This window comes from Carassius carassius, chromosome 16, assembly GCF_963082965.1.
Source record: "Carassius carassius chromosome 16, fCarCar2.1, whole genome shotgun sequence".
Classification (NCBI taxonomy): Eukaryota; Metazoa; Chordata; class Actinopteri; order Cypriniformes; family Cyprinidae; genus Carassius; species Carassius carassius.
The window spans coordinates 19,616,790-19,630,455 of NC_081770.1; the positions used below are offsets into that span (position 1 = coordinate 19,616,790).

Sequence of the window (13,666 nt, forward strand, 5' to 3'; positions counted from 1 at the left end):
TGCGAAAATATCTGGAAGGAAGGAGCTTGTTCTGTCAACTAGCTTCTGTTTGCTTTATGTGTTCTGATGACAAACCAGAGTTGTATTGTTTTGTCCTCATTTGCTCTTCATCTCTGGATAAAAGTCTTATTAGGAAGAGCCAAATGAGTGTGAGTTATCTGGCCGCAGAGACAGACTTCAACGGGTTTCACATGACTGGCTGGGAAAGCAGAGCTTGCCAGCCTCAAGGCAGACGATCCCAGGAGATAGAGGAAAATCATGCTGACACTTGATTGGAAACAGTCGAAGCTAATGCAGTTAGAGAAACAAACTAAGCATGCTAAGTGTGGCCAAATGTGTTTGCAATGGCAAGCCAGACCCATTGATTGAAAGATGAAATATTTAAGAGATTATTTCCTCTTGTCTATGGTTGTCCTATATTCAAAAATATGGTCAGTACTGATATGCCAATATTATGGCTGATAACCAATTTATAGTCAATTCTAAATATTATAATAATTTTATAAATATTCAAATATAGTATTTTGTCCAAAGATTTTAACAAATAAAACAAAAAACTATGAATGTTTTTAATTTTAGTTAATGTATGCATCACATCATCATAAATGGACACATTTTTTTATTCAGCAAGGATGTATTAAATTGATTATTAAATTAGATTTTTCTATTTCAAATAAATGTTCAGATTTTTTTAAATTACTTTTTATTCATAAAATTATCTTGAAAAAGAAATAAAGTTTTTTTTTCAACTAGGGATGCACCGGTTGACCAGCCATAAATCGAAACCGGCCGGTTTTTGCTTAAAATATGCGATCGGCAATCGGCCCGGTTTTGGGTCTTTTTTTCGGCCGATTTTTCAGGAAGTGTGTCCGCGTGCACATACTACATTGTAATCATTCGCTATAATGTAATTTGTGTGGAAGTATTTCGAAATCTGTGCGCAGGACACGGGCAGCCGTTCAGCACTGGAAGTGCAGAGCTTCATGTCTGAAGCACAGATAGCGGGAAGCAAACAACAGCTGGTAAACTGGCGCACAAATAAGAGCCTTTGCCTTCACGAGCGTACTCTACCTGTCCGCGCCCTGCACAAGCGGAGACAGTGAAGGGATGTTCTGCTCAACTTCTCGCGTGCTGGATGAGAAACGAAAACGAAACCGACAAAACTGTGACAAAACTGAAATGCTTTTTTTTTTGTTTGTAAAGTAAACACGTTTGAAAAGCCAGAAGTAAACGTCAGTTCTGTATAAGATTAATATTTTTCTTTTACCTTAAAAATACATCGACTTAATTTGATTTTAAAATCAAATTTCTGTACCATCTGTGTTTGTATTGAATGTAGGCTTCTTACTGTGCAGTTACTGCCGTTAATTTCAGATGGTTACCATTATTGTTTTCAATAGCCAAAAGCCAGTTTGGCCTATTAAATACCAAATAAACATCTTGTTTATGCATACTTTCCTTCTTTCTTGTTTGTTGCATAAAAAAAAATCGGAAATCGGTCTCGGAATCAGCCAGTTTGCTTGTAAAAAAATCGGTATCGTAATCGGCCATGAAAGATCATGATCGTGCATCCCTATTTTCAACATTGAATATAATTATGTTTCTAGAACAGTAAATCAGCATATTACAGTGATTTCTGAAGGATCATGTGACACTGAAGACTGGTGAAATGATGCTGAAAATTCAGCTTTGCATCACAGGAATGAATGACATTTTAAAATATATTTAAATAAAAACTTATTTTAAATCATAATAATATTTCACAATATTAATGTTTTTACTGTATTTCTGATCAAATAAATGCAGCCTCGGTGAGCAAAAGAGACTTCTTTCAGTAACATTAAAAATACAGTAAAATACAGGAATCAACATAGAAATGTGTTACATTAAGCCAGAAAAGGAGAAAGTATTTTTCACTGAACATTTAATTCTGCTGAAGCAGTCAATTCAAAGTGAAACTGATCATAACACTAAATGGAACGGCTAGTACATTACAGATTGTTCCAGATTTCTGTGAATCATCCAAACAGCTGGAGGCAAATGGTAACCATGACAGAAATAATAGTCAAAATGACTAATTCAGTTGAAAAATACACCACTTTAGCTGTATTTCTATCATTCAACCCAGCCTGTCTCTTTGTATGATCACGATTACAGGTAATATTGTCTATCTGGGTGGGACATTTACTATTATAAAGCATCAGCAGAATGAGTGTTATGAAGTCATTGTGAGTCATAATGGGCTTTCATTTCATTGAAGGAGAGAGCCATCTCAGAGGTTTACCTATGTCATTCAGAACCTGTGATCAATGGAGGCTATTCAAAGCGAGACCGCTGTGTTAACAGGGATCTGTGTAGCTAGTGGCTTTATGAAGTCTTTTTCCAGCATGTCAGCAACATTAAATCATATAAGCAGAAGAAATGCGGTGTTGAAAATGAGAGCAAATGCATGGAGCAACGATCTAATAGTTGGCTAAACGTTTCAATACCAAGAAGTTCCCAATAACGTTTTGTTTAAAAGTTGTTAAAATGAAGATTTCTGGGAAAAAAAACATACGAACAAACAAAAAACATTATTACTGGATTTGTCAAACTGGTATGTTTGTGCACCTATAAGAGGTCATGAAAATTCAGGCCACAAACTTAAGTTAGTTAATTTATGGTTTACAAAATTAACATTCTCATTTTGGAAGATGTCAGCATATTAAAAAAAAAACAATGTTGAAAAAAACTGTATTTGAATGCGTTCCTGGTGAAAATTTGGAGGTTGTTAAAAGTTTCCTTGTACAATTTTTGGAGTATATCAGCATAACCAAGAAATAACGTTCTTGCAATATTATAAAAAGGAAAGAACATGAATGTCTCCTGGGAAATGTTTTGAGCTTGGTTGCATTACCAAGAATTTTTTTTTTTTAATTTAAATAAATAAATAAAAACAAAAATATTTTTGCATAGCTAAAGCCAGCCTCACACTACAGGAGTTCGAACCAATTTTGAAATCTGGTTGTAGCACACACATAAGGAGAATCTTTGCAGATTATCTTCCCTCAAATCCTAAACATGTACACACTACAAGATTTGAAAATCGTGGTGCATCACACACTACAAGATATTTTATTCACGCATAAAAAAATTAAATAAAAAACACTGGCTGCAGAACAGATTAATGAGGCATACTTTAAATGAGCTTCCAAGCTGTTGCAGAAAAAGCTACAGAATTTAAAAGACATCAAGCAAATAGTTAAAGTTGCAGTTTGCAAAATTACATATTTATTTATATGGACCATGTATATAGATTACATAGTTAAAGGGGTCATAGGATACCTATATTCCACAAGTTGATATGATTCTTTAGGGTCTTAATGAAAAGTCTGTAACAAAGGTTGGTTAAAATTTCTCAATGGTAGTGTAAAAAAACCCCACCTTTTTAATAGGGCTGTGACGGTTGCCATGACAACTGCGTCACCGCGGTGGTCGGTTGCTACCGCGGTTGTCTACTGCCACTGGCGGTAGTGCACGTGACGTCACAAACATAATACAAAGTTTTGTATATAAGTGTAATAACTGTAATAGTTGCAAATTAAAAAAGTCTATGGTAATTAACAAATTACCTCAAACACAGCGTTTCCTTTAGGTTGGCAGATTTGAGCGCGGGAAAATACAGTCTATGCATTCAGCAAATTAATTTAGTGTTGGGCGATGGATCTTGTTGGGAAAGCAAATACCACATCGCCGATCTGGAGTCATCTGCATTCATGTCACCCATCAGCGTTTGCACAAGTTCTCGTGATCGCAAACGCTGGCTGGTAAGGTTTGGTGAGGCTTTCTCCAAACTGGCCAAATACAAACGAGACCGCCATAAATAAAAGATGGTAACAAGAAATATGGCAAAGATTCCTATTTCAAAGAGAGCACGTGCAGATGAAGAGTTACTGAGCTTGCTTGGTGGCGGAAAAGTTAACCGGACGCAACACAACCGCGTTGCGACAGGTGTGCTGCATCCAGTGTAGCATCACTGATTATAATGAGTATTTTGTTGCGCTGCATTGCTCGCGTCCGTTAGACAGGGTGTATTTAACTTTCTTATTTAGGCTACTTTCTTGTAGCCTAAATAAACATTATTTCTTTGATATTTATTTTAGTGTTTTGCAGGCGGCGTTCACTGACAGAAGTGCTCAAATAAACACGAACTGACGAGTTAAATAGGATGTGTTAGATGAGTGATTTCTAGACGTGCATACATATAAATATATCCTGTATATAATATATATAAAATATATTACATGCATGCACAGTTTAAGTCAGCTTTAATCACCATCCATCCATCCATCTTCTTCCGCTTATCCGGGGCCGGGTCGCGGGGGCAGCAGTCTAAGCAGAGAACCCCAGACTTCCCTCTCCCTAGACACTTCCTCCAGCTCTTCTGGGGGGACACCGAGGCGTTCCCAGGCCAGCCGGGAGACATAGTCTCTCCAGCATGTCCTAGGTCTTCCCCGGGGTCTCGTCCCCGTGGGACGCGCCCGGAACACCTTCCCGGGAAGGCGTCCAGGAGGCATCCGGAACAGATGCCCGAGCCACCTCAGCTGACCCCTCTCGATGTGGAGGAGCAGCGGCTCTACTCTGAGCTCCTCCCGGGTGACTGAGCTTCTCACCCTATCTCTAAGGGATCGCCCAGCCACCCTGCGGAGAAAGCTCATTTCGGCCGCCTGTATCCGGGATCTTGTCCTTTCGGTCATGACCCAAAGCTCATGACCATAGGTGAGAGTAGGAACGTAGATTGACCGGTAAATCGAGAGCTTCGCCTTGCGGCTCAGCTCTTTCTTCACCACGACAGACCGGTACATCGACCGCATTACTGCAGAAGCTGCACCGATCCGTCTGTCAATCTCCCGTTCCATCCTTCCCTCACTCGTGAACAAGACCCCAAGATACTTAAACTCCTCCACTTGAGGCAGGAACTCTCCACCAACCTGAAGTGGGCAAGCCACCCTTTTCCGACTGAGGACCATGGCCTCGGATTTGGAGGTGCTGATTCTCATCCCAGCCGCTTCACACTCGGCTGCAAACCGTCCCAGTGCATGCTGAAGGTCCTGGCTTGATGAGGCCAACACGACAACATCATCCGCAAAGAGCAGAGACGAAATCGTGTTGTCACCAAACCTGACCCCCTCTGGCCCCTGGCTGCGCCTAGAAATTCTGTCCATAAAAATCATGAACAGAACCGGCGACAAAGGGCAGCCCTGCCGGAGTCCAACACGCACCGGGAACAAGTCTGACTTACTGCTGGCAATACGAACCAAGCTCCTGCTCCGGTCGTACAGGGACCGGATAGCCCTTAGCAAAGGGCCCCGGACCCCATACTCCCGGAGCACCCTCCACAGGCCGCCGCGAGGGACACAGTCGAATGCCTTCTCCAAATCCACAAAGCACATGTGGACTGGTTGGGCAAACTCCCATGAACCCTCCAGCACCCTGTAGAGGGTATAGAGCTGGTCCAGTGTTCCACGGCCTGGACGAAAGCCACACTGTTCCTCCTGAATCCGAGGTTCTACTATCGGCCGGATTCTCCTCTCCAGTACCCTGGCATAGACTTTCCCAGGGAGGCTGAGAAGTGTGATCCCCCTGTAGTTGGAACACACCCTCCGGTCCCCCTTCTTAAAAAGAGGGACCACCACCCCGGTCTGCCATCCCAGAGGCACCGTCCCCGACTGCCACGCGATGCTGCAGAGGCGTGTCAGCCAAGACAGCCCCACAACATCCAGAGACTTGAGGTATTAATCACCTTTTTTGGTAATTCCATGAATTAACTGACCACGACACTGGTTGCACTGCTTTTCAACTGCTTGCACAAAGGAAGCGCGCACCGCCTTTGAGCACAGGACCGTCCGCGCTCGCTTAACTTGCACCTGATAATAAAGTGAAGTGGAGCGCGTGTCTGAAACGTTTCCTGTTCAGTCATTCTGCGAGTCTGCGACTGAATAAATTCACTTCTTGTCATGAGAAAAAGTGACAGAAACAGCAGTTGTGAGTGGGTGGCCATCCCCGCCCCAACGTAAAATAATTTGAATACGTTAAACTGGAAAAAAATTATCGCCTTGGTTAATGAGCAAATTTTGACACTAATATATATATATATATATATATATATATATATATATATATTTTTTTTTTTTTTTTTTTTTTTTTTAAAAACACCGCGCCACCGGCGGTTGTTGGTCCATGACTACCGCGGTGGTAAAAATCTGCCACCGTCACAGCCCTACTTTTTAACCCTGTCAAAAACAGCTCTTTTCAGAGCAAGCCATTTTTTAGCATTTTCCTTTAAATGTTAATGAGCTCTGCTGACCCCGCCCCTCTCTAAAGGAATGTTTACTTTAGCCGCATTCATTGTGAAACTTGCTAAATAGCACAACATTAGGAAAGGCGATTTGCAAAGATTCACAAGATAACAGCTGTAATCAAATAAGCACTGAGTCTGCGATCACAAACGTTGCTCAGGCATTACAGGAAAGATGAAATGAAAATGACATCCGTAATTTTCTTAAGACATTCGGTTTTATTTAGAAATACAGTGATACCACAACACGTGCACTGGGTTTCGACTTTGGCACGTGCAGTGCTCATGTCTATTCAACGAAGTCAAAGCCTTTTGTTTGTGGCGGTCAGTTTTGATATTTCGCAATGTATGGGAAACACTTTGAAACTTACCTGCATATACTCTTTCATTTGATCTAGGCCTCTGTGTTTAAAGTGTTTTGTTAGTTTGGAGTGTTCTCAGTATGACCGGTACTAAATAAAAAACTGGTACCGTAACATTTTTATTAACTAATTAACTTAACACTAATAGGGTGGTTGTGTAAACACATTTCTGTTCAACCAGCTTGTAAAAGTGCATGTAGCATCTGAGTTATAAGTTATAGTTATAACATTTAGACATAAAAACCAAAACAAGGTGCGAAACATTCAGAAACTGATCTGCATTTGGATCTGCCTAAAAAACCTACAGGGACACGAGCACATGCTGCTTTTTTTTCCTCTTACTGGACCGTCTGCTGTCTTACTGTCAGTTGCCGCCCTCTTCCAGCACAACACTGACCCAGATGCACAGCGTGACGTCTTCACGATTCATTCCAAACCCGAGCAACTCCATTCTTCATTTCTGCCCGGGGTCACGAAACCGACAATGAACCGCACTGCTGCGGATTTGACTAAATGATAGAGCGAAGGCCGCATCCAGCAAAACAAGCCACACGCACGTTTCTGGGGTGCCGTCAAAACCGAGAACAGACGTATTATTACATAATATTACACAGACTGTAAAGACAGTCCTAGGGAAACCTATAAAGGGCAGAAATTTAGGGACGGATACCTAAAAATACCCCAGACTTCATTCTGGAGGTTTTTGTTCAAGAAGAACATGTAATTGCATTGGTGAGGTGATTTGATACAGTAAAACAAAAGCTTTTTCATAGAGAAACTGATTGAGCGGCCAGTTATGGGAAAACTGGGGGTGGACAAACCACCATGAGATTTTGAACCTATCTTCCTGACCTCAAAACAACTCAACATCTATCACTAAAAAATCTTTTCACTTACAAACAACATCGCCGTCACTCCTGTTTCCGCTTTGTATTTCCACATCAGATGGTTTTCCCAGATCACCCAAGATGTGCAAATTATGCCTTGAAATCCCATTTACTTCCAGGACAGACATTGCAGATAATAAATGGATTGCTAATCAGATGTTACAACTGACAACAGAGAAAACATCACAGCTAGTTCTGCCATGGTGTACGTGCTCTGTATATCACTAAACATTCCTTGAATGCACATTCCTTGAGCACAATTAGCACTTAGTAGAGGAACAGCCCCTGGCTCTACAACTGTGTTCTACAGAAGGAGTTTACAAACCAGGAGGCCACAGAGAAGTAAAGAGAGAAATTGTGTAAAAACATATTATTAAATATCTTAAAAAATATATATCTAAAATCAAATAAGAATCATGTAAAATAAATAATTATGAATTATGAATAAAATACAAAATACAATAAAATAATCATTAAAAAAATTACTTTTTATTTTTAAAAATTAATGAAAATATACAAAATAAAATACTTTCAGGTGTGCACCGACTCAAAACTACAACTGGTAAAACTTCTTTGTGGGGAGCTTAAGACATCACAGTCAAGTTACTGCCACCAATATTATACTCAAATAAAGGCTTGTGAAATAAACAACACTCAGTGTTTGTGTAACCTGCTGGACTTGAACCAATCACAGTGGCCTCCCATGTCACTTCTTCCCGGCACTAATTCACACTTAATACATGAACCATTACCTAAATTCCAGAAACTGAACACTTACATTGGTAAGGCAGTAATATATACACACCAAAACACTGCTACAGCAGCAGTATTATTCCTCACTTAAACGCACGAATGAGATTCCCTCCCAACGGAAGCAGGAAGGGTCCTCAGCCCATGCACCAGACCACTATCTTGAGTTAAATCACTGCTAGAGAGCTTTGTACCCTCCCTGTACTACACAACAGAGCTTTGTGTACCAAAATACAAACTGGCTGTTTGAATTACACGCACAGCTTTGAGCCAAAACTAACAAAGAAACAGCTAATAAATAACCAGGATCATGAACTAAAGTGCATCAAACGGTCACATTTTAATGGATTATTTGTTCTGTTTCTGGGTGAATATCATTTATTATAACTATATAATAACTCTTAATTTTAATTAAATATAATATCTAAATTATATATCACTATTTTCAGTTATTAAACTTTTTTTTTTTGTCTTAATTTTTACAAGATTACAGTTTAAGAGGACAGCGACAAGGTTATGAAAAAATGAAACATTTGATTTATTGGGAAACAATTCAATAATAGTCATGTTAGATGACGCATCTTCCTTTAAAAAAAAAATCTGTTTCATATGATAATCATCGAATCTTGCAGCAATAATTTAGGTAAAAACAACCAAGCATTAAATAGAAGTAACTAAAATGAAAAATGTCAACAATTCGGTCCACATTATTATAATTTTTTTTTTAAAATAAGTATCATTATTTTTTATTATTATTATTATTGAATTGTAGTTGGGAAAAAACAAATCAATGTTAATAAACCACAGGAAAAATTATTTAAATTAAATATATTCTAAATATATTTTTGTTATATGTGCATTAAAATTATAAAAACATCTGAGAGTATAAAATTAGTTAAATTGTTTTATTATTATTATTATTTGCATACTTAAATTGACCCAAATTGATATTTAATAATGTCATCAGGGAACTACACTTACCTTTTCCACTGGTGGCACTTGCGCTACTAACTTTTTCAGTTACTGGTGCAAAACATGATTTGGTCGCACAAATTTTTTAAAGTAAGCCACTCTGGATAATAATGAAACTGTATTGCATACAGATGTGCTTTTATTTTATTTGCCATCTTTTAAACCACATGCCTTCTTGTTTTATTTCTTACAGTACACACAGTGCATTGCTCTGTCTTGGTCCTTTAACTTAGGACCAAGTTAGGGTTAGAGGGGCCCTAGTGCAGGTTGGACATTGGGCCCTGTTTGAAATTGTTTAATATTTACTGTATGTTCGTTCTGCTATTTACACAATGTTTTTTTTTTTTTTTTTTTTAAGTTTGTAGGTGTCCAGAAACTAATTTAAAATAGCACTGCATAGTCTTCACTGTAAAATAAAATACACAGTCAAACCAAAATGTATTCAGACACCTTCAACATTTCTCACACTATCACAGTTTATTTGCTATAGTTTAGAAATTGGTAATAAAATATGACAAGAACAAGAGTTAAACTGTGTCAGAACACATTCATCTTGATAATGTCAGATAACTTTGATAGAAAGATATGTAATGGATTACAATCAACCAAAACTTCAGACAACTGTTAGTATGACAATATTTACACAAATATCCATACTTTGTTGAACAGTTACAAAGCAAGCAATGCTTAATTTTGTTCAGTCTGTGGTGTGAAAAGGTTGCATTAGCAATTAAAGAAATAAACAAGCAAAACATGGTCAGGTCCCTAATTTATTTTTATTTTATTGTTTTTATCAATTTCACTGGTCTACAGTATGAAGAATTTTTGGGTATAATATTTCATATTTTGCTATACTGACTTACATAAATGAACTAGTGTCCTGCACCCATCAGTAAAACAATATAATCAATTATATCTGATTTTTGGTTTGACCGTGGATAAATTCTTGTTAAAACTACAAAGTAATTCAGTCAAGAGCAGTGACTGATTTGGTTTCATTTTCATACATTAAAGACACCGACAGCAGAGCTAGTTAATTAGGCGCGGTCACTTTAAGAGACAGTGCATCCATTATAATGATACACATCCGATTTCTTTCTCAACTCTTTACTTTCACTTAAGACATAACCACACACTTTTTCGAACACACTTTCCAAGACAGGTATTTTGACATATTTAGTATGTATTTGTCGGTACAAAAGCAAGCAGACTTTGAAGACGTTTCTGCGTGCGCCCTGAACACCAGAACACAGCGGTGCTGAATTAAGCTCTTTCGCATCCTTTTCTGTTAGTTCAAACTGCGATTTGTATTTGTTCGTTCAGGTGCAGGAGGACGCGAACGTCCTGAAGGAGAGCTCGGTTCAGTGTTGCTGTTCGCGAGACACGACTCTCTCGTGCAGACCGAACACAGCGCGAGTAACTAGCTGCTCAGTTCAGCTTTCCCGCATCGCGGGGCTGAAGCCAACTTGATGTGTTGAATGCTCGGAGCACGTTATAAAACATATTTTTAAAATACTAATTTCTGTTTTAATAAATGTCATATAGCATATTGCCTAAAACATAAGGTAGGTACAAAAATAATCAGTGATACATTTGCGACCTCAAAAAAATTAGGGTCGCAATGTCATTTCAAAAGGTCACAGTGTAGTTCCCTGGTCATAACGCACACAAAAAATAAATCTATATAATCCTAAAAAGGCTTCAATTTCTTCCCCTGTTGGTGCAGTATGTACCAGATAAATCTAGACATATTTCAAGAAACTTTTTTCTTTTAATATTCTATTCTGTCTTTCCAAAACAAAACATGCCATAATTGCTATTGTTTCCCTCCCCATGTTCCTGTCTAGACCCAGTGATGTCAGCTTGCGTCATCATCCGTTGGAGAACAAGAGACTTCTAATTGAGCTCCTCCACACTCTGCTGGCAAAGAAAGAAGAGGGAAGTTTGCGTGACTTTTGCAGTTACACAATCAGCCGGGACCGTCATTGTCATATCTGACCAATAAAGGTCGATATCATCAGAATAAACAAAGACATAACACTATCATATCGTTTCTCCAAATGGTTTTTACAGAGAACGAATGACAAGGACTGGGCTCAGAACCTCCCTTCATCGCTTTCCATGGAAGGGTTAGTTTGCATCACAGCATTCCCCGGAAACATAATTCCCAGAAACGACTGTCCATTCAGAGAAGTGAAAGAATTACAGTCAAATCCATGGCATGATTATGAGACACAATATGCCATTGATTTAACAGCGAACTGAGAAAAAACTCACTTTGAAACAAAACTAAACAACAACAGGTTGATGTGTTTTACAGTACAATATGAGTTCAGACAAGCCCAGCCTGAAGGGTTTACACTCTTGGTTTCAATATTACTCATCCCTTATTAATAAACCTATCTCATCACCTAAATTAGAAATGTCACATTTATAAAGTTTATATGAGGCGCATTAGAGAAGCATTCAACATACTGGCAAAAAATGTCAACCTTAAGAAAAAAAACAAAACGTTACCCGGCAGAAATGAAAACAGAAAGATCAATTCCGCGAATAGAAACGTAACGTTAACCGTTGATAGTCTTTATACGCAGTCAACATAACAAACAAATAGTTATTTTAGTATTTAACTCTTCTGAATCCTGTTTATTATCGGAATCCGACAAATTGGTCATGTTTTACTACGCAACACAACTAATTATAAACTTATTTCGACCCCAGAGACTATTTACAACAGCACTTTCGACATTAAAACTAACTATCTATTACAACTCATATATTTATAAATCCATTAAAACACAAAACAGTACAATTAAATACATTAGGCGTCAAATAATTTGAAGTTTTCGTAACTGACAATCTCTGTAAATACGTTACGTATAAACACTGCGCACGCGCCGGACGATAGAAACCGGTACACAAACAACTCTCAAAAACTCTTTGACAAGTAAAGGACTTGCTTACTTGAATAAAAGCAGCTTTTTGAATATATTTCCCAACTCTTTTTCCTCGTTTGACGTCTCGGGAGTGGTGAGATTGAAAATAGCCCTGGTTTTTCTCAACTCGTCGCACTTGAAGCCATGTTGAACTGAAAGCCGATACTTCCGCGGCTGCCTTCACGTCTCACTGGACGGGAGTCAACCGTGACTCGGGGATGGGACGCGACGCGTCTGTCTGGACGCCTACGTCAACAGCTACTGACCAATCAAAGGCGACGCGCTCGTCGTCACGTTATGTGATTCGTGGAGAACTTTCTAGTAGTGCGTTTGCGTCGCGTCTTTCGCTCGTGAATGCGTCAGACTCTATTATTAACAAATGACGAATAAAAATAACAAAAAATCGTGTTTTTGTAGTCAGAATGTCTTGAGGAAATATTATATATAACTTTATGATGTAAACTTAATGATAAAATATGTCTGAGAGTGTTTTATTATTTGATGATTTCTTAGTTTTTTGCGCTCCCTTGTGGATATAGAGCTAAATAGCCGTTTGTTTTGTCTTACAGGGTCAAAATTCTATTCTATTCTTAAAATTAGAAATTGGTAGACCAGTAGTGTCTTAATTGGCGGTCTCGACCGGCAAGTGGGACCGTCTGCCGGCTGTTTTTAACAAACCGTCAATGGTGCAAAGAGCTGAGGTGTAAATAAAACATCTACACTTAATAACTGTACACAGTTTACAGTGTGACAGCGTTTTAAAAAGGATGACTAAATGTAAAGCTGCTGGACATTAATTATATTAATTCTACTTACCATAGGTGTGAATGACCCAAAGTATGTCACGTGATCACTTTCATACCTTGTGCGTAATGCTGCATAAATGTAGGCTACTGTAACTGAAGAAATGTTCTGTTTGATTGCCCCTGGCCTCATTTAGGCTACACAAAGAATTTAGAAAAGGAAGCAGCCTTTGCAATTTACTCTAAATCCTGACATTTAGGTAGTGCAAGGGAGAAAGTGTGGCTTTAAATTCTTCATTTCTTTCCTTAAAACATTACTGATTATTTTTCTTAAAGGGATAGTTCACAAAAAAAAATAAAATTCTGTCATCCCTCACTTCGCTTCAAACCTGTAAGACCTTCCTTCAAGTAAAAGTACACATAACAATGAAAATACTGTCATCACTCTTCCTTATATCAGTACAAACCCATATGTTGTTATGTTCATTTATGCTTCTTTCAAAACAAAAACATAGTTTTGCAATTTAAAACACCAAAAAAAACAAAAAAACAACAACAACAACTGGATTATGAACCATATAAGTACACATATTACTCATGAAAACCCATGATTTACAAAAACCAAAAACAATAGCATAATTTTTTTCTCGAAAATTAGAACATGGACGGTGTTTATATT

General features: G+C 38.3%; 1 protein-coding gene across 3 annotated transcripts in view; it reads right to left on the reverse strand.

Annotated features, from left to right (window-relative positions):
- sbno2b (strawberry notch homolog 2b) overlaps positions 1-13,666 on the reverse strand; it is a 72,165-nt gene that overhangs the window by 44,531 nt on the left and 13,968 nt on the right. For 2 of the 3 annotated variants that reach the window (XM_059569449.1, XM_059569447.1), the window contains exon 1: positions 12,273-12,466. The exons of the other annotated variant lie outside the window; for it this stretch is intronic. The gene's annotated coding sequence lies outside the window, so the exon portion shown is untranslated. Of the gene's footprint in view, positions 1-12,272; positions 12,467-13,666 lie in introns of those variants that run through there. 3 annotated transcript variants of the gene reach the window in all.